Below are 24,369 nucleotides of genomic sequence, written 5' to 3'. Positions count from 1 at the left end.
AATCATAAACTCAGCTTAAAATGCAAAAGCAGCAGATGACTAACAACTTAAATGTGTGCACCCACCTAAGCGGGATGCAAATGTCCAAATTCCTTCATGGGTCAGGGACTACGTATTTAATCTTATAAACTGTTGCATCTTACACAAGTTACCATGAGAGTACACTGGTAGAAGGAACTGTCACAGGAAGAAGTCTGCGTAACAGCCAGCTTTGTCTGGGGCACAAGGAAAATACAAGCCCTTACTGTAACACTGATGATTTTCAACTGATTACAGGACTTTGATGAACTGAATGAGTGATAAAGGGAGACATACTACAGACCTTGACTTTAAGCCTGTCGATTGAAGAAAGGAGCTTTGAGAACATTTCATAATGTTTTACCATAAAGCGTCATAAACAAGAAATTCCTCAAGAGGAATACTGTGCTGCTGTTTGACGAACTGTAGAGGTTCAGTAAGTTTTATGCCTGTAATGCTTCAAGCCCTGTATTTTCCCCAACATTCTGCCTTCTCAGGCACCACAACAGAACAGACGATTCAAGGAATCAAACTAAGCCAGAAAAGGTAAATTACTTTCTGCCACTTGAGCTCTCTGAACCAGCTCAGGAAATGCAGTCAAGTGCCAATGACAGAAAGGTAGAACCAGCAGCTGCTGCGGATTCAGATTTGCCCAGAGCATTGTGAAATTACACCTTAACTAGCACTAAATTATTAATGAACTCTGGAAAAGTATTTTGAAAGAACTAGACAGCAAGTACCTTAAATCGTTGTACTGGACTACATGGCAAAAGCCCTCCCCCAAAAGGTAAAATGTTTCAGTAAAAGAAGAGTTGTTTCCACATCCAAGAGCTTGGGGGGGGGGGGAGAACACCCCAACACAACAAAACACAAGCAGTACAGCTTCACAGAGCTGCACAAAATAGCCCCTAATTCCCTCTTAACTACATCAGTGATAAGGGCATTAACACAGAACACAACTCCCTTCAAGAACTTCCTTCCACCTTCGGAAGATCCCCTTAATTAGGAGGGTACAGGGGGTTTGCAGGATGAAGTGCTCAAAAGCCTCAGTTCTAAAGGCTACTAGAGTAGTGTCAGAAGTGGCTGACTAAAAAAAGCAGACCGGAAGACAAGTATTATGCTTCCCAGAAGCAAGAGGCTTGACCTCTCCCAAATTCTCTTACTCTGCAGAGGACATGAGAGCATTCATTAGACACAGGTGATTTTTAACCTTAGGCAGCTTACAGTAGGGCAGCTTCACATATATTGTAGTTTAACAGCATCTTACCCCAGAATATGCTCCTATTTATACCTTAATTATCAGAAGTGAGAAATACTATATGCAGTATCCTAAAACACAGTAACATCTTAAGATATGAACTCCATGACTGAACATTGCATGAAGAGGGGACACTACTCCTTACCTACTTCTATACAGTAGTGACTCCTGCCTCTCCAAATAAGCAGCACAATTCTTTTTTCCATATTAAAAGACACTTAGATTCTTGATACAGCTTTGGGATAACAAGCTATTGAATCCAGCTCCCAAAAATTCGTGCACAGAAAATGCTCACATACACAATGAAAAGGTGTTACCCAGATTGCTCATCATAAATTACATCCCCAGAATAAAGCTGAATGCTTCCTATTAGAGGCTTAACAAAATAACAAGACCTATTAAGTATTTAATTTGGGCTCCTTAGATCTTTCGAGCATGTAAAAACGCTTAACATCTGAGTAGGACTTAGTTCAGTAAACTTCTACAGTTTTTGCTATTAAGAAACTAATACTCTACAGTAGAACAGTTGTTAATTAAGCACAACTTAAATATTCCTTGGCTAACAGAGAATTTGAATTTCACCATGTTTACAGTATTTTCTCGGAAGGTAAAGACTATGCAGCCAAAGCCATCATAAGTAAATCACTGCTGAAGAACTAAACCCAATATTCAAAAGTAAGCAAATGAAAAAGACCATCAAATTCTGGTCTTCCCAATGATAAAATACATACACCCCAGTAGCAAAACACTAATGATCCTCAAGCTGGATCCTAATGCTTAAAACACACAAGCCCATGACAACAACCAGTCCTCTGCAAGTTTCTGGGCAGAGAAGCACCAGGAAAACAGGCTTTATTCTGCTCCACAGACAGCTATGACTGGCCTTTTACAGATAACCAAATCATTGCTGCTTTAAAAGAAGTAAATAAGCAACCAACCCTCTCCCTGAATATCAGTAGAAAGAGCTATAATCTGATGTGTCATAACTGACATCATGACATCACAATACCACCACTGCTATCATCCCCCAGCACTGTAAACTGGCTCACACCGAAGACAGTAACAGATTTTGCAGAAGTAAAAGATACTAGGAAGGAGAAGGAAAAGAGCACTAGTGTAAGCTTACCACAGGTTAGCTATATATTGCATCTCCCAATTGCATGTTCATAAGATAACATCTCTGTCCTCAAAGAGGCATTCATTAGGTTACCTGATTTTTTCCCAGGAACGTTAGAGCACACACCAAGGGAGTGCACCAGCTGTACTTCAAGTTCATGTCATAGCTCTCCCTTAGTCTACATATATGACAAAGCCTGAACTAAAACAGGAGTTAATTTATGTGTAATTACTTAAGACAATGTGCAACTTTCACCCTGAAGAGAAAGTTGCTCATCCTTTGTAATAAAAGGATAATGAATTCTCTCTGCATCTGCTAAGCGGTACTTGGTTCTATACAAAAACATTGTGAATCAGCCAAGACTAAGCAAAGCCTTGGTTTGCGTTTTTGTGGCTGTGGGCTTTTTACACTGTCCCATTCCATCTCCCCCCTTCAAATGTGGAAGCTGCATTAAGACGTTCATTATTACAACAGTTAAAGAAAGGAGAATAAGCAAAAGTTAAACTAAGAACTCAGTAATTTTGAAGTGTTTAATCCTTTTTGAAACAGTTGTGAAGAAGCGGAATGGTATCTTGCCACTGCATTTCAGAACACCCAGAGCTTCTTAAAAATCTAAATGTTGCCTTGAAATAAATTTACTTGGGGTTCTAGTGAAAATTTGGTTCAGCAGTTTCAAGTCTGCAGTTCCAACTTTTATTGCCAGTTAGTCATTGGAACTATTCAAGACTGAATTTCCAACAGAAACACACTATTAGACTAGTATTTCACACTTGTCTAAACGCTTGATAGTACTATGGGCTTAGCATTCTAATTAGGTCTATACTTTTAAGTATCACCTCACAAATGGTGGGCTTAATCTACAGCACTGGAAAGCTGCATTTTGATACATCTTACAAAAGCTATTCCAAACTTTTTTCCTGCAAAATATATATTTAAAAATACATTAAAAATATTTATTATCTTTCATATATATTTGTAAAGCACCTCTAATTCCTAAATTCTCTGTAATTCTCTTTTAGGTAAGCTTTAGATCAGTAAATTCACATTATGGCTATGCAGATGTCTTGGCAACAGTGATGGCTTAAGCAGTATTTGCTCTCAGCAGCTCATTCCTATTTCCACGCTATGTGGCTGAGCAACAGACATAGATAGTTATGCTGGTACAAGTGAATGCCTGAAGCAGAGACTGCTCATGAAGCTGATGAGTAACTCAAACTCTATTGAATTATACGAGCAGAAGATGAAGGAATACCAAAAGCCAGCCTTACTAGAATTCAGAATGCACGTATGCAATATACATTTGCCTACTGGGAGATCAATGGCAAGCACTTACTCCTCCTGTTCTCCTGCAACAGATCAGAGTAATGCTTAACATAACCAAGCACAGAAATAAGGAATCTTCTCTCCATCAGTTATGCTGGACAGCCTTTCAAACATCCAGGTTCAGGAACACTGAAGAGAAAAGCCATCTAACATGCTTCAGTAAAAATATCCAAGTACGAAACCTCAGATTTTCAGTTATCTGATCTTTAGCTGACCTAAGAAGAGACTATCTTCAAGAGTTAAAATATGGTTCATTTATGTTAGTGGGTTTTTGCAGAAAAATCTCAATTAAAACCACGAAGAAGGATTGTAAGCAGAGGACTTCTACTTTGAACTAAGATGTTTATTGGGACTGCTAGGACTTTCTAGAGAAGAGCATACAAAAGTCTCTAACAAGCTCCTATTATACATATCACTCTCTACGTTATATTATTACATTATAGCTCTAAGTAAAGGTCTAGACATGCTTTACACCTTCCATGGCAATCCAGGAGTTACAGATTGAGGAAGATGCATTCATACTCTGCATGGGTTTGTGTTTCTTTTTTTCTTAATGCAAAGGGCAGAGTATGCAAACATCCATCTTCTTGATGGAGATTCAGAATTGCAGCTCAGACATACTAGAGTGTACTGAAGTGCCTCTCTTTTGAGCACATTCCTATGGTGTTTCCCTATGAGGTAAATTTATTACCATCTTACAAGCTAGAATACCTAGGTAGCAAAAGCTAATGAGTCAGTTTGAAACCATCTGTCCATTTGTTGCCTTTGTGAACATCTGGCCTTCAAATCAGTGTTTAAAAAAAAAAAAAATAGTCACTCCAGGTGCATTACTTAGATTTTGTAAATATCCATCTGCTTAAAACAATCAGAAAATACAACCTGAGCACTGGTTAAATGTTCTGAGAAAGAATCCACCACACCTGGCATCTGACAGTATTACAGAGCACATCTATTCAGAAGGGCTCTGAGCCTAAATGGCATGTCCCTCACAGAAATGAGGTGTCTCGTCCACTCTATCTACTATAGCAGTACTAAAAAGTTTGTCAATCCTTTCCCCAGGAGAAGAAGAGCAAGGTGTTACCAAGCCACAGTATTACTCAAATTCAGGAGTAATCTTCCAAATAAAAAACTTTTCTGTTGATTATGCAGTAGAAAGGGCTTAGCCTTTTCCAGCTAAGGCTTTCAAGAAAACATCTTAAATGTAATACCATAAAAAACTCCTACAGAACCAGTTCTTAGGAAAATCAGAGAAAGCAAGAGATTTTGGATCTGGTTTTGTAGCAAGCATGTGCATTTGGATAAAGAAACTCCATTGTTGCAGACTTCAAAACATTACAGGATAAAGAGGTAAGAAACCTGACATAATTGTCTGCTGGCAATTTTCTCCAAAATTTTAAGATGCTCTAGGTCTAGGATACAAGCAGGAAGTCTGACAGTTTTCAAAGGATTAATATCCCTGAGTCTTCCAAAGGAAATGCTTACACAAGGGAAGAACAGATATTGTGAAGGCTGTCTTGATAACTCTTCTCTAAACAATGCTCAGTTTAGAGCCAAGAGTTGGAGTTCCCAAAAGTTAACTTTTTTATCTGGGTAGAGAATCTCATCCTAGCATCTAGTGTCTCACAATGCATTCAGAACAAGTCAGCTTTTAGATCAAGTCTTGCTATCACTATCAAAGCCAGTAACAATTTATTTTATCCTCTATATCACATCCTGTATTTGTGCTTCTCCTTACAGAAGGAAGCTTAAACATGGTTTCTAGAACATGTCTTTCTGTACCAATCCTGTATTTATAGCAAATATCCCAAAATGTATTCTTAAAGGCACAACGGCATCACATTTTGTCAGCGGACTGAAGCCATTACAATACATATGCCAGCTAATCACTTTTCCCCCCATTTTACATGTACAAAACACACAAACCTAAGCGGGACCATAAGTATAACCAAAATTCAGAAGGAATTTAAAGTCTGCAAAGTGGAGTGAAAAAACAAGGGAAAAAGGTCAAAAAAATCACAGTAGTTCAGTTAGCACCAGGTTCAGAAAATACAGGAAGAATTCCCTAATGTTGATATGTTTGACAATGACAAATCAAGTTGTATCAAATTTATAAGGGACAGCAAGAATGTTTTTTTATTTCTTTATATGACACTGATGATTAGGTGAAGGACTTCACCTCTCTGCAAGTCTTATTCTTCCCCCACTTTCTAAGGGTAAGCCTTCAGGTTCAAATGAACTAACCTGAGCCATCACAGATGATTAAAATAAATTTGGATACAGCTGATGTGTAGTTATCGGAAGCACAAATTCTCTGCTGCACTATTTAGCTACTTGGATCTATCTGTGGTTTTATTTTAGCCATATTACCACTTGCTAGGCTTATACACAAAAAAAAAGAGTTAAATTAAACAGAAAAAAAAAGTCGTTCAACACCATAATAAAACCACCAGCACATTCAAATCAGTAGCATAAGAACACCAGTACTACAAGCTGCCAAATATTAACACTTACTATGCTATAGGCATTTTAATGTTTACTGCAAAACACGCAACTTGGAAAGAGATAATTCAAGCATCTGTTATATCAACTAACAGCCTACACACACAATCTTCCAAAAGAACTAATTTAAATAACATGGGAACTGAAGGCTCCAAATAGGAATTGTTAAAACACATAGTTATTTTTATCCCTCAATTACAGCTTTAGAACATCTTTTTTTTTTCCCCTTGGTTTCTTCCACGTTAAGAAGTTTTTTCTAGCTACTAGTAAAGTTACTTCAGTAACAGCACTGTCTTTGGGTAAATGAAAAGAATCAGCATGCAGAAATGCAAAGACATCTTAAAATTTGTAAGAGGTCTATTTACTTCGAAAGTTACTCCCCTATTGCTAACACAGATTTACCACCTTCCTAAATCAAACCAGTTGAACTGATCAGGGTTTTGGTTCATTTCAAGAAAGGCATATCTCAAAGCATTTTTAAGGCAGCTCTAAACAAACACTTCAGAAGCAGCTGGTCCTAAATGATATGTAATGGTATTCTCTTGTACTCTAACAGGATCAATACACCTGTAATCACATGATACATACTATTCAAGCCACAGCGTGGTATATGAAGTTAAGTTTCAGATCACAAATGGCTTGTCAGACTACTTCAGAGAACACAGTACTCCCCCCTGCACTTTTACTGCATGCCCTACTTTTCCAGCAGGCTAGAGAAACCTCTTCTTTACAAGTCTGAAGTCTAATTACAAAAATTACTATTTCTAGGAACTGCAGAGTGAAGCAAATTTCCATTACCTTTTTTTTCTGGCAGCAGCCTCCAGTTATCGTTGCCTGGACACATGGAATCATTTTCAGGTATCTGCATTGAGGCTATCTGAACTGCTTCACTTGTCATCTAAACAGAGGAGTACTTTGCAAGAAGCAGCCATTCGGCAACTCGCAAGCTTAAATACTCAAAGGTTTTGCCCAATTAGCACTACAACTTCAGTTTCACAATAAATCACTGACTCACTTTAAACCAATACAGTTTAAACTCTCTTGATTTGCAACATGTATTTCAATGCTGCAATTTCAGATATATCTATTGACTAAGAACTGTTTTAATTTTGCTATTATGCAAGTATCGTAATAGGTGTCGAACTACACCTGCAAAAATTCAAAGGGCAATTTTGTCAATAAGAATGTTAAAACTAACATGCAAGAAGACCATGCCAGTTTAAAAAAAAAAATCAGAGAGGGTGCTTAAGGGCATTACAGGCAGTCAATGCAGTAATGATAGGCCTACATAGACTTGACAGCAAAAAGGATTCCAGGAAGCAAGCATGTTAATAATTCAACATTCATTTTACGCTACTCATCAGGTCAGACATTAGCTGCAGGCAAATGTGGATAACACAGATTAAGACACCATCTCCAGCTCCATCAAAGGTTAGTGCTCCTGTAAGCTGTTGGCTGCAAGACATGCCCTTGCTGGACTGAATGGTGATGGGAAATCAGCGCAAAGGCGCATAAAAACCCCACGTTAATTGTAGTGTGGGGGCAAACACCCTACTCTCTCATCCTATTTAGAGAGGCAACATGTCAAGATACTTTAAAATTATTTCTATCTTCCAGAGCTCACATCTCAGCCTTGCCACTTAACTACATGTAAACCTTAGCCCGCATGTATTCTGAGATAGAACGAACTGCCTGGATAAAACTAGGTATCCATAAAAAATAACATCAAGCCACACAAAGGAACACTCGTAAGTATTTAGGCTTTTGCAGAACAACAACTAAAAGAATCTGATGAATTTAGCAGTTTAAAAAGAAAGGTAGACATTCAGCTTGGGGATTACACAGATAATTCAGTAAAACCTACTATATAAAAAACAGAACCAGAGTCACAACAAATTAGAAACTGGTACATCAATAGAAGACTGCTGATGTGAGCCTTCAAATGGATGCTGAATTCAGCATGAGTGCCAACCAATTTCAGTAAGTTTCCACCTCCCTAAAATTGAAGAGCTAGCATTAGGCAATCAGCTGCCTACATGAAGTGCTACTTGTACTTTCCAGTCCCCAAACATCTCCTACGTCCTTCTAAGTGACTCCATGTGAATGTCTCCACCATCTGTTCAATGGCTGGATACCATGGCCTTGCATTCCCCTTCTTACACAAACTACTGTCTCGGCAAGGGATAGTTATGTGCCTCTCTATACCTCTCTACCACTTTTTTAGTTCTACCCTTGAACGCCGTGAACAGCTACCCCAGTCAGCATTATCCCCAACACTGGTCCCACTGGCAGGAATTCCACTTGTTCCGCTACAGGTTTTATCCCCCTACTCCTAGCAATATTCCCTCCACTGTGATATCCATCCAGTAGTGTAGGCACAGCACAACAAATATTATTAGACATCTAATTAAACTGTGAGTGGAAGCTGAAGGCAATGGTATCACTCTGACAAATGATGCTAATGGCTCCTATCACTTCATCGGTGCTCTAACTTGCAGACAGATTGCAACTGTTCATGCGCTTGAAGCTATGGCTTTACTGAAAGAAATGCATTTTTCACTCCTTCCAAAGCACAGCAAGCTGACTCCCAGTTATGTCCCGATATATGGAAATCGACTAGAAACGTACTCAAGAACTATAATATTGTATTCACAGAGAAATTACAAATGGCTAAGCACAGGACCTAAAAGCAAACCAGAAAGAGTTACTAAGGCATTGGTAATTTAGTATGACATGCCATTGCGTATCATGCAGCTCAGTGTACCAGTTTTAGAAGTAGGAACACCTATGCGACCCAAAAGACAGCTTTGCACAGTAAACATCAGTTACAACTAACAACATACTTTATTTTAGTTAAGGAACACAGCCGCAGATAGCTTATATGCCTCTGATCATTAGTGTATTTCCAGAGAATTATGTAGGAGTATTTAATACTTAATACATACTCACAATACTCTGCAGAAATAGTGTAATATGCAAGAAGCCAAGAATGCAGAAACAGTACCATTTTGCAAGCCTCGGTATTCATGCTTTTTGTCATCTGATCAGTCTTACCTTAAGTGTAGTACAAAAGTAAAATTTCTTCCAGATCTTTTGTCCTTCTGATACAGATTCACTTTAGACTCTTCCTTGTATGTAAGGGGTGAATAAAGCAGAAGAGCCTGTGAGTCTGAAAGTAGCAAGATGGAAGGATTGACCAATTTCTCTGCTAGTTCGACACAATATTCAAGAACTGCTTAGTAGCAACTTGACTGTAAACGGCCACGTTAGTCCAGAAGTTCCTGGTTGTCTACGGTTACGCAGCAAAAGATCACATGAATACCTTTCACTTGTCAGAGATGAAAGTATGAAATGATCTGAACTACACATTTCAATGGCCACTACTTGCCAAGAAACTCCCACCATCAATACACTCCACCACCACATGTAAGCAAACCCATTTCCAAACCAGGAATATGTAAACCATGTAAGAGAGAAAGGCTGCATACATTTCTGCATATGCATGCCTGTTCAAGTGTTGAGAGGATGGAAAAGTCTGGCATACTAATGCAGTCATTTACAAGAATATATCCAGTTCCCAGACTTGAAGGAGAAGAAAGGCTAAAAAGCTGAGATTCAAACTAAACCTAAAGCATGGAAACCACAACGAAGAAGCCTGTTACGCTACAAATTTCTTAAAAATCAAAAGCATAAACTCATCTGACTATTCACCAAAATCATCTTGGTTACAAAGAAAGAAAGTTCTCACAAAGATATGAGAAGGGCTACCATAGTTAAACCCACTATGCCCACTATACCAGCATACAACTTCTGCAGCACGAATCTACCCGAAACCTTTATTTTGGAGATGTCTACCTGCAGCATCTGGGATGACAGCTTCTTTTCACAGGCCTGGGCAAAGAGGGAAGTGAATCGATCTCAGAGAAACTGTGATTTAGTTTCCTTTTCCAGTCTCTTTTTTTCCACCAGTAACTTCAAACAACAAATGCTCTAGAAATTGCTTTGTTTTACCACAAGGTTTGGAAAAATGGGTGAAGGCAGGTGAGAGACAAGGCATAATGATTACTATGAAATTCAAAAACTTGAGGAGCTCCAGCTGTAACTACTCTATAGGCAGAGTATGAACTATCAGCTACCCTTTGAGACAACTTTTCAACTGGTTTTAACTTTATCCAGTCATCCTCCCATTCAGACTGTAAACAGGAGTATGCTGTGGGATGCTGTAAAAAGCCTTGCTAAGGTCAAAGTGAAAAAAAAACAACAAACCAAGCCACAAACATCCACAGCTCTACCCTCACCTGAAGACTTAGTCATTTGACAGAAGGCAGTCAGATGGGTCAAGCATGACTGACCCCTGGTAATGAATGCCATGCTATTTCCAGTCACCTTCTTCTTCAAGGGCCAAGAAATGTTTTGCTGCAGGTTGATACAAACTATTACTGGTAGTGCTATCAAAGTAAATCAGTACCTTAATGCTTTTATCAAGTGAAATAAAGAAAACTTTCTACAACATAGCAAGGATGCCTGAAACAGTGAAGAGGAACCATCTCTGGCTTCAACAGTTTGCAGGATTCAAATGTTCCAAAGCTAAAATCTAAAAACTCTGCGCATAAAAATAAGCAGGTCTCAACAAGAGAGCACAGCCATCAAGCAATTGAGTTTCTGGCCATTTTCAAGGTATCTGGCAACAAGATGGTAATAGCAGCAGAGATTATGATAGGAAAAACTTGGTGTTCGTAACTGTACCTAGTATTTGTTACAACAACTGGTGGCTGAGAAAGGGAAGGAGTGGAGAAGAAAAGCAAATGGCCAAGACAACTTAAGCATATTTCATTATGCACCTTAGAAGGCATTTCGGAAATTCAGGTGGCTTACACATTTTCAGATGGGTTTAACTTCTCTTGGCCTATATTGAAAAGAAAACCAACACCCACTTCGAGACCCCTGAACTTGAACAGCTACAGGAACTCCTGGACACAAAACCAGTCAGTGCCTGATAATTGCCAACTCTAGTCTCTCTCAGTGATGAGATTACTCATGTTTCACCCTAAACACTTCAGCCCCTTTGCAGATCCCCAAAACGCGCTTGAAGAAGGGAGCAGATAAGATTCTCCAGCTCCACATTAAGCAGTGAACAATGACAACACCACAGTGGATGAGCAGAGGCTCATCTTATCCCCTAAGGAAATCTGCAAACGTGACAAAAAGCACAGAGAAACAGCCTGACTCGCTCAGGAACTTTCCGACAAACTCCTTACCATGACCTTTGCTATGTAAAGTTTCGGTTTCTTCTGTATTCTCATGTGCTTACAGAATAAAAATATTCTTGTCAGCAAGTGCTGATATTTAATTAAACCGGAATGACTGCTGTGAAGGGAATCATATCAACATCTGCAGCAGGCTATGCATTTGGGGAAAATCCAAAGGAAGATATGGATATTTTTAATTTAGTTATTATACAGGTTTTAATATCTGCATTTTAAGTGAGAGTTCTTTTACTTCAGGATTGTAACATGGCTGGTGACACTGCTGCAAATGTCACAGATATGCGACTCCCAGTACAGCCTTCTCTTCATCACCAGTAGCCTTCCAAGTAAGTTTAGGACTTGCACTCGCAAGACAGTTCATCAGGTATCCAAACCATTAATGTTAAGAACCAACACTAATAACTACACCTTAGAAGAACCTCCTTTGAAACATCTCAGAGTACAGTCTTACAAGAGGATAGGCTAAGCTAAACCAGTAACTATTGTAAGCTCACCTCCCGCTTTGCGCATTTTCTACTCCAATTTCTGCACCAGTAGTTACCCTCATATCCTCATGCAGCAAATTGATTCAAGAGGCTGAACTAGAAGAAAATTAACCTTAGCAACAGATACCAAACATACACACATCACATAACTATCTCTCACCATGAGATGAGACACAGCCAAATATCAGCATGAGCAGGAAGAAAGGCACATGGTCAGAGGAAGAAGGCTGCAGAAATACAACAGCATTAACATACTTAGCTAATTATACAAGAACCTTTTCTGCAATGAAACAGTCAGGATTATGAGTGGGTTCCAGAAGCAAATGCCGGAGCAGAAGCCTAATAAGATTTTTTTTTTTTCTGTACTGTAACACTGAAAAATGGCAAAAAAAACCCCAACCAAATGATTCTAAGGACTTTTAACCAAAAAGAGGAATACCAGATGCTCACCAACTAGGCAGCATGTAGCAGAAAGCTGTTTGGGTAGGGGGAGCCAACTCCCCATAACAAAGAGACAAAACCAAAGCTTGTATTACATACATCAAGCTAGCCAGCCTCCAAGACGTTACATCCGTTGTTATTATTTCTTTTCAGATGCTTAAAATCAGTGCCTGGCTGCCAAAGGAAGCAAATACATCTACTGCCCAGCACTTCCACTGTGGTACCAAGAGATTTAATGACTAGAAATCAATATAGAAGAAATTCAGAATTAAAAACTCGGCTCCAACTGAATTATACACTAGCTACTACTTTAACTGAGATGGGCTTACTTTTGCCCTGCCTCTAGGGTTTTGAAGGCATTACCCTTTGGCAGTTGAACCAAACAAGACTTACTGCTTTTTCCACTCTCAATAGAAAAATTATTTGGGTCACATAAACCCGCTCTAATTTTCCTTTCCTTCTCTGAACACAGTAGTTTAGCCAAGTACATCCTTTCAATCACTCAAAGACTTTCCAGGAACTCTTCCTCAGTAACAGTGATGCGAGTCTGCCAGTTCCATGGCACCTTAAATCCATAATAAGAATAGATCATGCCATGCACTAATTTCTCCTCTATCTGCAGGGCTTTTGACACAGTTCAGGGTAAAAACAAACAAAAAAAGCCACAGCCAACATTTACACAGTTTAGGAAAAAGCACTACAGACTAAATTTTCTCCCATCCACCCCAACCCTTCTCAAGAAGGGACACAAAACAGGAGAAAATGAGCTCAAACAAACCACACATCAATAAAAATAAGGAGAATGAAGACTAATATGAAGAAGCTCCCCCCCCCCCCCCCATTTCACCCAGCAGTACAGATGTCAGTGGTCAATTTATACTTGTTGGATTTCACCCATGCCAGTATCAGAGTCATGATACCTCTGAAAGGCAAACAATTACAGTAGGCTAGCAGCAGACAGCAGAACTTTGTAATAAAAGGTTGCATATTTGCTGATAAAAATCTTTCACATTATGAACTGACAAATGAATACAAAACAGAACCCTGTGATAAGAGAATAAGGAAGAATACTCCTCAATGAGTAACGTGCTCTGCCTACTCAAGTATTGTCTGGGTTAGCTTAAGATTTTGGTGGATTTATGGCTTCACTTCTTCAGAAAGTATTGTATTTTTCTTCCTCATTAAGAGCACAGATTATTTCCTCTCCTGCCTTATTTCAGTTTATTTCCTGCAGTAACAGTATCAGACTTTGACCCAAAGAAAGGAGAGGACAAACAGCAAGTAGAAAGAATCAACAGCTCTGAACTCAGACCAAAATAAACAGTACAGAAGAAAGTTTGCTCACAGATAGCCCAGGTTCACCAGTTCTTTTTGTACTATTGATAGCTTAAGGTTATTACTAAAAACAGATAAATAGCAGAAAAGGATGATGGAGACTCAATATGGTGTTCTAGGACTGACTGACTTTAGAAAGGTTTCAAGCACAAATCTGACAACTCATGACAGATCTAAGCTGTCATGTCTGCTTTGTATGCAAGGGCTGTTTTAATCAGTGCTTCAATAAACAAACAAGACCTATGGAGGAAGGGACAACATGGACATACTAAGTAGTTTTCAACATTAGCTTGCTGTTCTTTGTGGAACTGACAATATAACCAGGTTTCAAGTCTGGACAAACCTTAAGACACCTTTCAAGTTACGGAATTTACCCCAAGTTTTTGGTTATACAAACACATCTGAATCTGGTAACCGCAAACAATAACTGACCAGTGCTTTTCCTAGATGAGGCCTACTTTCCCTCTATACAGACTTAGAAATAGGGAAAACTTAAGATTGAAAATAGGATGGTCATTAAATATACCTGAGAATTCATAGTATTTTTCAAGGTAACTGTTTTCCAACTATAAATTAATAGAGGGTTAAAAAAAAACCCCAAACCCAACAATTTCAGAGTACTTTCCCCAGTGACATTTTTCTGACTGTGCTAAATTCTATATTCCCTGCCATGGGCAACTGCAGCCTACAAGCTCATTTCAAGAATCCTGACCTGTGCTAGAATTCTGTTTCTTCCCCTCTGACTTTTTAAGTCAAGCCCTACCTTACTTCATGTTAAATCATAAATTCTTTTGACAGCCTGTAACCTTATCCTCTTCCCTCCCAAAGCTAGATATTTTAAGTTGACAGAATTCTGGGTTTTCATTAAATTAAAACAATAGCACAGCAGTAGTCAAAACCACATGGTACGCTGCTATGGTTAACAATAGCTACTATTTTGAGTTCATTAAGTATTTTTAGATTTCTTCTCTGGTCTAGAATTGCTTGTATTTAATGTATTCTAGTTAACAAGTGAGAAGTCATCCTACTGGATTTAATGTTACAAGCTAGATACTGATCTCCAAAAGCTCTTAACCTCCATCGCTCTTACACTCAAATACAGTAATAAAACAAGGACTTGGTTCACCATAAGGCAAACCAAGCGAGAAACAGAAGTGAAATAAATACTATTGGTTACTATCTGGCAGAGTACTAACAATGCTTTCCTTCCATACCACACACAAAGCCTAAGTATTATTTCATTTTTAAAACACAGGAAAACATTAAACTATAGCCTTTATCATTTATAAAAAACAGATGAGCTCTCAAATGTCTGCCTGCAGAGGAGACTGCACAGCTATTTAACTCTAGCAAACACTGGGGAACGCTCTCTTTCCATCATAATAGTCTGCAAAAGTGGTATGTTCGTCTTTCTTTTGGGCCCACAAATGACTATTAAGAGACACCTAAAACTGCTTCCAGTTTCTTTACATTGTAAGAGATGCACAGAACCTAAAGGAGGGCTGGTTGTAAAACCTCCCCAAAAAAACCACAACAGGCTTTTGCTATTATTAAAGCATCTATTAAATGACTGAACGCCTATGAACTTCTAGGTTATCTTTTAAACAGCAGTTCAAATTGTGGTGCACTTATGGAGGATTTACAAACAGGTTTCACACACGCACCCTTACCCCCAACTCTAGCTATTGTTTTCACAAGATCGTTTCCCTTTTGCTCATGTATAAAACCCCTACTATTTGAACTTTTATGCACAACCTTCCACTAGCTTAGAAAAGTGCTCCTCAGAGTAACATAATCAGCCAGAACCAAGACTTTGGATGATTCCAATAAATTCATCCACCAGGTTAAGCAATCAGTAAGAAAAACAGCAGGAAAGACATCACTTCAGAGAAAAGGAAAAGTGAAACAAGAAATCCCTTGCTGCAATATATCTCCTGGAAAAGTGGTAAAGACGCAACAAACATGACAAGCTAGCAAATGGATAAACATCACATCTGAGGAGTCAGTTTAATATACCTATATGTAGTAGCCCCACAATTACTGGATAATACTCACTAAAGATGCCTGTAAATCCAACTTGTAATTAGGCATTATTAATAACCTTCTTAGAGGCATCACTTCAGTTCTTGTGGATGACACAGAGTGAGATGTTCATGAGTCTTAGACTACATTGTGCGCTGAGGCTCTATTGAGATAGATGGAGCAGCTTTGCCTTCTAAGATGTAGGACTGATCTACATTGACTATCTCAGGGAGTCAAGACTACCTCTGTTTGGTCTGGATTCCAGTTTTAAAACACCTGAAATATGAAAACTGCTTAATCTTTGTCTTGAATACACATATTAAAGAAGAGGACCCTTTTCTTGAAAAAAATCAGCTATAAACATTTTTTCCTCAAATGCCTCACAAAGAATCAAATTTTAAATGTTAGACAGTAGAAACCAATGCCTGCAACTAGTATCGTACCTGAAGTAAAGTTTTGTGCACAAAGTGGTATTCTTTTGACCACAATGAGAACTAGGAAAAATTAAACAAGTATTTTCTTACTATACTAGGGAAATGGAGAGCAGAACAGAAAGGACACAAAACCTGAGTAATATCTGTGCTAGGTTCACCTTTCATACCTTTACAGAAGCTCTCTGAAGTCAGTGCTTTGAGTACAGACCCACTTAAAGTGGAAGCAAAAGGAACTACTTCTTCAGCTTTATACAGTGAAGACAGAACTCTCAGAGCTCAGCCTACAGTACCGTATCACTTCAGTACAGTACTTCTCATTTGAAGTTTCAAAGCAGATTACAGTTTCAGCAGCTTTTCACGGTCACAAGGGCAATCACAAACACAAGTCCCCTCCCCCTCCAACTCCTAATCCACCACCCTCCAAATCCACTCTAGCTCTCCTTCAGAGACTTCAGTACATCATTCATTTTCAAAACTGTCATTCACTTCTCCTAGAATCGTGGTCCAAAACTACCATATGTGGTAACAGCGTCTATTATAAAAGGCTGCAATGCATATCAAAGGCGACTTTAGACCTGTCTGTATTTATTTGGAGGTGGTTTAATAAGCATGTGGATACTCTTTAAAACTTTATCCTACAGAGAAGACTTTTAGTAGCCCTTAAGTTGCTGTCATTAGGAACCTTATTTTCTACTCCTAGATACATTGCCTGAAATGCTGCGGGAGAAGGGTGAATACTACTAACACTTCTGGAATAAATTTTCAATAGTGGTAAATATAAAAAGACAGCAAAGCAAGAGATACCATTAGTGGAAAATAAGTTACAAATTTAGAAAGCCAATCTACCGTGTGTGTCATCCCCCCCCAAGTTTTATTGAAACTGGCTTCAGTCCAGACAATAACACAAGGGTAAATATTTCATAGATAATCAGCTCCAGTGAGTTCTGTGGAAACAAAGTCAGATCAAGGAGAGAGGCCCAAATTAGTGCCCCTTCAGGACGAGTGCAGCAGCAGCTCAGCTATGTTACCAAAAACCAACCTCCCATACAGGACAGCAGGACAGACAGTGCCCCAAACACGTGAAAATACTCTCAGGGCTCACAATACAGTATACCCAGAAAAATCCAACCAAAGACACAAAGCCACAGGAAGTCAGGCTTCATAACCTGTTGCTCACACAGCTAGTTTCATTCTTGATTAACTGAGGTAAAACTGTGAAAGAACTGCTTTCTAGAATTTATTGTAGTTTCAACACCAGTCATTTCCACACACAATTTCAAAACTAGGGATGATAATTTGGGAGCAGAGATTTAGATACCCGTCGAGATAAACAAACAATCCTGAGTCAGAGAGCAGCAAGACAGTTTCTGCAGTCCAAACAGCACTCTGGAGGCAGGAGAAGGCAGAACCCAGCCTCACACGTAGACCAACACCCTCTGCAATCCCCAGCATGCTTTTTAGAGACCCAGTCTGTACATCTATGTTAGCACTTTTGAAGTAAACCTGAGTCACAACACTTACTGTGCTTTGGTTCACATCTCAAAGAAGTTCCTGAACACACGATCTCAGATTGATCTGAACCAAAACTCTGGGAAAACATGTAATAGCTACTTATGTTAGGAGTTTACCTGGTCCACAGAACAAGAGTACAACTAATTCGAAATAAAGCCCTTTGAAGTACATACACCATGAACAGTGGGTCTGCCTAACTTATTATAGCTTCACTCTACAGTATCAATTGCAGCATACTGCAATATTACTTACATATTGTAAATATAATCAATGTGGCAGATACTGCCTATTCACTTAAGAGAGCCTTCAAGCAGTAGTAACTAAACTAAGCTGCCAACACACACTTACTAGCCCTGAAAAGACAGGCTGCACTGTGAATTTCAGTGCTCCTTTTCCTGGAGTAGCTATAGCAGCAGTGTATCAGCACTCACCTGTTTTTGCTTCCACCCCTTTGGAGCTAGGAGTGTCAAAAGCTAGTGGAATACATCTAGGAAAGTTCTCTGAATAAAGTTAAACAAACCCCAAGGATCCACACATTTCCTGCAACACCTACATTTCCTGTTTTATAAAACTTTTAAACTAGCAGTGAAAATGCATCCCAATAACCCACATCAATGGCTCCACTGTAGCTGGTGATAGAAAAGGAAGAGTAGCATGTGCTCAATAATGCTTTATATTACTTGCACATCAGCTTAACCAGCAAAGCTACCCAGAAGTTTTTTTGTTGTTATTGTTTGGAATAAGCTGACTAACATAATATTCATTGTTTCAGTTTTCCACTTGAATCAAAATATCAGTTCTTTACAAATAACTCCAACATTTGATGGAGTCACTAAGTTTTCTTTTGCTACACAAAATGTTAAATATGAGTTTTGAATAAACAATACTGGCTTTAGTAAGACAGATAAGCTACTGAGAACAGGGCAAAACAGTATTGTACGAATTCATTACAATAAAGCGTTACCTCCTCTACTCAACAAAATCATTATCATCTCACTTCATTACCTCCTTGATAAAAACAATTAATTCACATACTAACAATGCAGAGCCATGTTTGCTCTACACTCAGTAAAGGTCAACTTCCTGCACTGGGGTGCAGGCACAGAACTAGGATTACTGAAGAGGGCATTTTCTGTTAACACACTAATCCCCTGAAAACTGCTAAGAAAGACCTATGCCTTCCTTTCTGATTTAACTGAAGTTTGTGGTCATTGACTTCACATCACCATAGATACTAAAGGGCCATCTTTAGCTCCCCAGTAGCCTGGTTTGAAACATCTTTAAATGATGTTTTTCTGAGCTGAATTCCTGTTAAGTCTTGTGAAAATAGATTTAAGTACCTAGCTGTGCTATTTGACAGAAAACTCAATGAAAAGGTTACATCCCATGAAAGATTAAGAGAACTTCTGCCAAAATAACACACTGAAGTAATGTTAATGAGAAACTAATGGTGCATGGGGAAAAAGAGTTGTGGCTGACATTTTTCCTAGCAGAACAATAGCTGAGCCTGAATAATTTCCTCTGAAATTGTAAGAATGGCTGCTGTCCACTGAGATATGGCATTGGCCCTTCTATGATTTTCTACATTAAAACATCTTCTCTCCCAGTGGAATTTTTCTAGGAGCCAGAAGACTAATTTAACCTACACTCATTGGCAACCCTTGTGTTTTATCATGCCAAGTTGGGACAAACTTTATCATCATCAAGTTGGGATGAACTGAACTGCTCATTGCAAGGAACTGAGATGAGCTACACCAGCTCACTTATTTCTTACCATCTCATGCAAAGGTTTTCAGACAAGCTTCCTTTTGGAGTGACACTCATTAGTTCTTCAGTATTTTTACTTGGCTTTAGCACAGACAGAAATCTGTACAAGATTCATTTGCCAAATTTTAAGCAGTTTGACCAAAGTTACTCCATGCTAGGTGTATCTGCCCAAGACTGAAAGACACCAGCCAAATAGCTGAGAAGTTTGCAAGTTTGTCTGTTAAATGGGTTTGACAATCTTTTTGGAAACAGCATCCTTGTTCTTGCACCTGGGACACATCTTTCATTGTCAATGCAAACAATTTCTCTCTTCTGGGCTTTGGTAGTCTGATGGTACTTCAGTTGGGGTGCCTTTTTAATTATTTCTTTTTTTCCCATTAAGAACATGCAGTGACTTGTCCAGAGTTTTAAGTTAAATTCCCTGATGGCTTTACATATACTAGATATGCTGAAGACCAGGGCTAAACCAGACCCTCCTTGAAGTTTCACAGAACATTTATCCTGCATTCACACTGCTAACATACAGTGAGATAGAAGCTATAACGCACACGCTGTAACTCTCTATAAGCCAAATCTTGAAGATGATCAAGCATAAACAACTGAACAGAATGAACGAACAGAAAGAGAGGGAAGGATCCAAGATAGCAAAAACTTTTAAGTTTTCCAAAGAAACCACCATTGGTCTGAGGAGGCGAATATTCAGATCAAATCACCTGGGTTGTTAAGAGGCCCAAAATCTGAACACTGCTGCTTCTTTTTCACTGAGAGAAAACCTGTTTGTACAAGGTTGTGAGAATTAAAAAGAGAGAAAATAACCCACCAACCAACAGAGCATCCTTGATGCAATCAGGGTGGTGGGCAGAAAACAAATTTACATTAGAGCAAACAAATACTGTAAACACAAAGATATGCATGACCTGTTGCAGCAATCACTCTCTACAATCCATACATTGAGTGCAGAGCTTGCATTCTTTCACCAAGGCTCTCCCATTCACTCAGAAGAGATTGTGCTTGCAAAAACCAACGGTAAGCTAGCTATCTTCCAGTGACGACTGGAAAAGAACAGCTATTTAGCACTTACAAAGCTATAGCACTAGGCCTGTGCAGCAGATTTAAGCATTCCTACTGGACAGATGATCCAAGACTAACAAATGATCACTTTCAATTTATTTCTTTTTAACCCAAGAAATTCTGAAACAAACAAACAAAACCCAACAAACAAAAAATATATGAATGAAAAACCACCCACACATACACCTAGGAACTTTATGGCAGCATTTAGCTAGGTATGCTGCAGTTTGCTTCTTTCAGGATTGACATTACTCTCTGAACATACAACCCCATCCCTTCCTGCAGTCTGAATAAACCGTGCTCCGAAGAGTGGTATTCATTATTATAATACTTCACAGACACTGATTTTTAGATCCAATGTTAAGCGTGGAATTTTACTGCCTTTCCCTTTTTTTTTTTGTAATATGGAGGCAACACATTCGTATAATAAATACTCATTCTCAATTGTCCCCTCTGAGAGCAGTAGTTCTTGACACTGAGCACCTTAAAAGACTATGTTCAAACCAGATTTCACAAGATTTAATTTCAACTTTGATAGGTTTATATTTCTGCAAGACAGGGTCTCAAGTTTATTAAGTCAGAAGCACACAGTGATCACCACTGGAAAAGTTTAAGTAAACAGGGCTAATTCCACACTGGAGACTAGAAAGGAACTGGATTACCCAGGATAATTACTACGAAGACTACTCTTTTCTATAGTTCTCTAGTTCCTTACCTCACTAACTGGCCACCTCACAGCCACCGCAACAGAAAAATGGATCTGTGCACTCTCAATACAACATTAATTCTGTTTTTCCCTCATCTTTATCTTATGTACCTTAATTAAATCATCATCCTATATAACAACCTCCTCTAAATATCTCTGCAGAGCAGGAGACAAGGGGCTGTGTAAACAAATAATACTATTACAAGCCTGCAGAACATCAGATACACACATTCAATTTTTCCTCATTTCCACCTGAGCCAAGCAGCTTTCCATTCTAAACAGATTGTCTTTTCACACATCTCTGACCCTCAAATGTTTATGCACTAACCCTCTCAAATGCAAGTGTATGTTCAATACAAAAGACTTCATACCTTCTGGATACATGCACTCTGTTAAAGTGTATAAAGTTATATATAACACACATCATAAATATATATAGCAGACATTTGAGCCCGAGCTCACACATATATGGGGGTACACCACATTAAGTGCTGCTGACCTATCAACACCATTATGAGTGCAAGTTTCAGCCAATTCAGCCAGTGGAACAAAAAGAACAAAACAGACAAAAAGCACCTTAAACAGAAACCCCTTCATTATTTTGTAGTCTCCTTTAATCTGATAATATTCACAAAGGTCACAAATTGCCTGATCTTCATTCACTTTTTTGCTTTGTTTTTTTTTTTTAGCTTGCACTGGCTGTCACAACTATAAAATACTTCTCTCCATAGCAAGAGGAACAAAGAATCCCCACAGGCTCTCACCTGCTCAGGATGTACCTGGGACACCAGACCCAGTTTATCATCTTTTCCCCCCACCATTTCAACTTTTCCTAGCCTCAGCCAAAACCGCTTGCCTCCTCTCCACACACAGTCCCACTAACTCAGCAATACGAAAACTCCAGTCTCCCTTTTGCACAAATGCCATTCCCCTGATACACGCATATATACATAGACTAAGAATATTCACCCTGTATATGCATAATCCCCAAAAATTCATCAGATCCTCCCTTTTCAAAGGTACACAAATCTGTCAAAGACTCCACCATTCATTTCTACCTCTACATATTCACCTAAGTCCCCTCACTTTCTTATGACCCATGGAAATCTACCCACAAGAGTGTACTGATGCCCTTACAGACAGAAATTTACGCTGCCTGACACCTGTCACAAATACAGGTACCTACAGGCTTTCTTCCAAACAGCACTAACATGACCCCAACAACACCTGGCATTTGCTAAATGCTTTCGAATTTGTATCCAATGGCTCAAACAATAAACACCCAACATGATTGCCTTTCAGTTTCACCAAGAGGTGAGACAGCAGTTGACAGCACCTTTCATGTTCCCAGGACAGAGACCACCTCAGTGCCCAAGAAACAGGGCTCCCTGCCCTGCTTGCTGCCCTAGCCCATCTCAGTGCCCAAGAAACAGGGTGCTCTGAGCTGGTGAGAGGCAGGCACCTCTCTCGGCTCTCGGTGCGAGCAGCAAACCAACGTACACGCAGTAGGAACATGAGTGCCTTTCTGTCTACATACCATCTCATATTACACACGAAGGTCTCACACATTAAGTCTAACCACATTGGCCACCAAACAAAACAAGTTCAGAACCTTGTAGCAACCTGTTACCACTGTTCCTTTAAGTTGTACATAGGCTTACCACCCAAAGCCTCCCTCCTCCACAACACCCAGAAGCCAACCAAGTTATCACCTTACTTCTCACAACACACACAGTATTGTTTACCTATCACTCCTAAATTCTTAGGCCTTCATGTACCACTGTTCCTAAATACATGTGGTTTCACGCACCGTCTGCATCCCCACAGCACAAACACATCCCTCAACCTACCACAGCACATAAAACAACAGAGATTTTTCCAGCTGCCTCCAGCCCATCAAAATGACTCCCTGCCTTCAACTAGCCACAAATTACAGTAAAAGCATATCCACGTTTACATCCACTGGGCTCACAGAGCCAGCAAGTCCCAAACTACAAGACAGAACTGCCTTCAACTTCTTTCCCCTTCCACGCCAGAGGCAGCACCCAGGCACTGCCCATCTGTGACTTCATCCCCCCTGCACACCACCACCTCGTCACCACTACTCGGGCCCAACGGCAGCCTCTCGCTCTAACATCAAGGCCGTTCCGCAGCTCGCCGCCTCCCACCACCCCACCCCGTCGGTAAACACCGACCCCGCCACTCCCCCGGCCCCGACCAATGCACGTGCACAGGCTCGGCCCGCCGACCGCCCCGACCGTGCTCCCCACGCAGGCACCAGCCCGCCGGCCGCCTCCAGGCCCCTTCCCCTGCCCTCCCGGCACAGCGCGTTACCCACGCGGGACCCGGCCGGCCCGCTCCCCCACACGCAGCGGTCGGCGTGCGGGGCCTGGCCCGCCGGGCCTCCTGCCACCGCCCCGGCCCGCCCCGCGGAGGGCGGGCCAGCCGTCCCCCATCCCCAGCTACACCGGCGGGCTCGGTTTCCCCGCCGCTTCCTCGCCGTCCATCCCCCGTGCGCCTGCCCCGGCTCCCCCGCTGGGAGAGAGGCCGTGTCAGTACGGCCACCGGCCCTCTTTTACTTTCCCCGGCGGAAAGAGTCGTCGGCCGGGCCTGCGCGGCGCCCGCCCCCCCGGGGAGGCTCAGCAGCAGCAGGCCCTGCCCGCCGCCCCCCGGAGCAGGCCGGCGCTGCCAGCCCCCACTTTCCCCGGCACGGCGCAGGCCCCGCCGCTCGGCAACACGCACGCCCAGGCCCGACCCGGCCTCCCGGACCCTTCCGCCTTTCCACCCGCCCCGGCGCGGCTACGACCCGCTCGCCCCTGCTCCACGGCGGGCCCTAACCCCTCTACCTGTCGGAGGACGAGCGCCGGCGTCCCCCGGCGTCACAGCCCCAGGCAGCCGTTGCAGGGCCCGGCCCGGGTGAGGGGACCCTGGCTCGGCCTCAGGCGCGGGCCGCCCCGCACTGGCCGCCGCCGGCCGCAGTCGCCGCCAGCAGCGCAGACATGTTGGGAGCCCCTGTCCCAGAGGCCGCAGCTCGGCCCGCCCTCCCCACCGCACACGTCACAGCGCCCCGGGAGGGGCGGGCGGGGCACGGCACACGGACCCACCCCCACCGCC

General features: G+C 40.9%; 1 protein-coding gene and 1 long non-coding RNA gene across 5 annotated transcripts in view; one reads left to right on the top strand and one right to left on the bottom strand.

Annotated features, from left to right (window-relative positions):
- The window catches only part of PPM1B (protein phosphatase, Mg2+/Mn2+ dependent 1B), a 61,061-nt gene extending 36,822 nt beyond the window's left edge, over positions 1-24,239 (bottom strand). For 2 of the 3 annotated variants that reach the window (XM_057396963.1, XM_057396960.1), the window contains exon 1: positions 24,102-24,239. The gene's annotated coding sequence lies outside the window, so the exon portion shown is untranslated. Of the gene's footprint in view, positions 1-9,269; positions 9,385-24,101 lie in introns of all 3 variants that reach the window. The other variant, XM_057396961.1, reaches the window with a different exon arrangement.
- LOC130592548 (uncharacterized) lies at positions 2,228-11,387 on the top strand. Of its 2 annotated transcripts, XR_008970568.1 has the most exons (4): positions 2,228-2,407; positions 4,278-4,394; positions 7,580-7,646; positions 11,276-11,387. It is a non-coding gene; the product is annotated as an uncharacterized LOC130592548 (long non-coding RNA). The 2 variants fall into 2 exon arrangements; XR_008970567.1 differs by lacking the exon at positions 4,278-4,394.
- Positions 24,240-24,369: the final 130 nt, after the last annotated feature.

Source organism: Pezoporus wallicus, unplaced genomic scaffold (genome assembly GCF_028554395.1).
Source record: "Pezoporus wallicus isolate ANWC-B61680 ecotype Strahan unplaced genomic scaffold, APGP_CSIRO_Pwel_v1 contig_8791, whole genome shotgun sequence".
NCBI lineage: Eukaryota > Metazoa > Chordata > Aves > Psittaciformes > Psittacidae > Pezoporus > Pezoporus wallicus.
The sequence above is the reverse complement of the archived record's forward strand: the minus strand, read 5'-3'. Positions and strand labels throughout refer to the sequence as shown.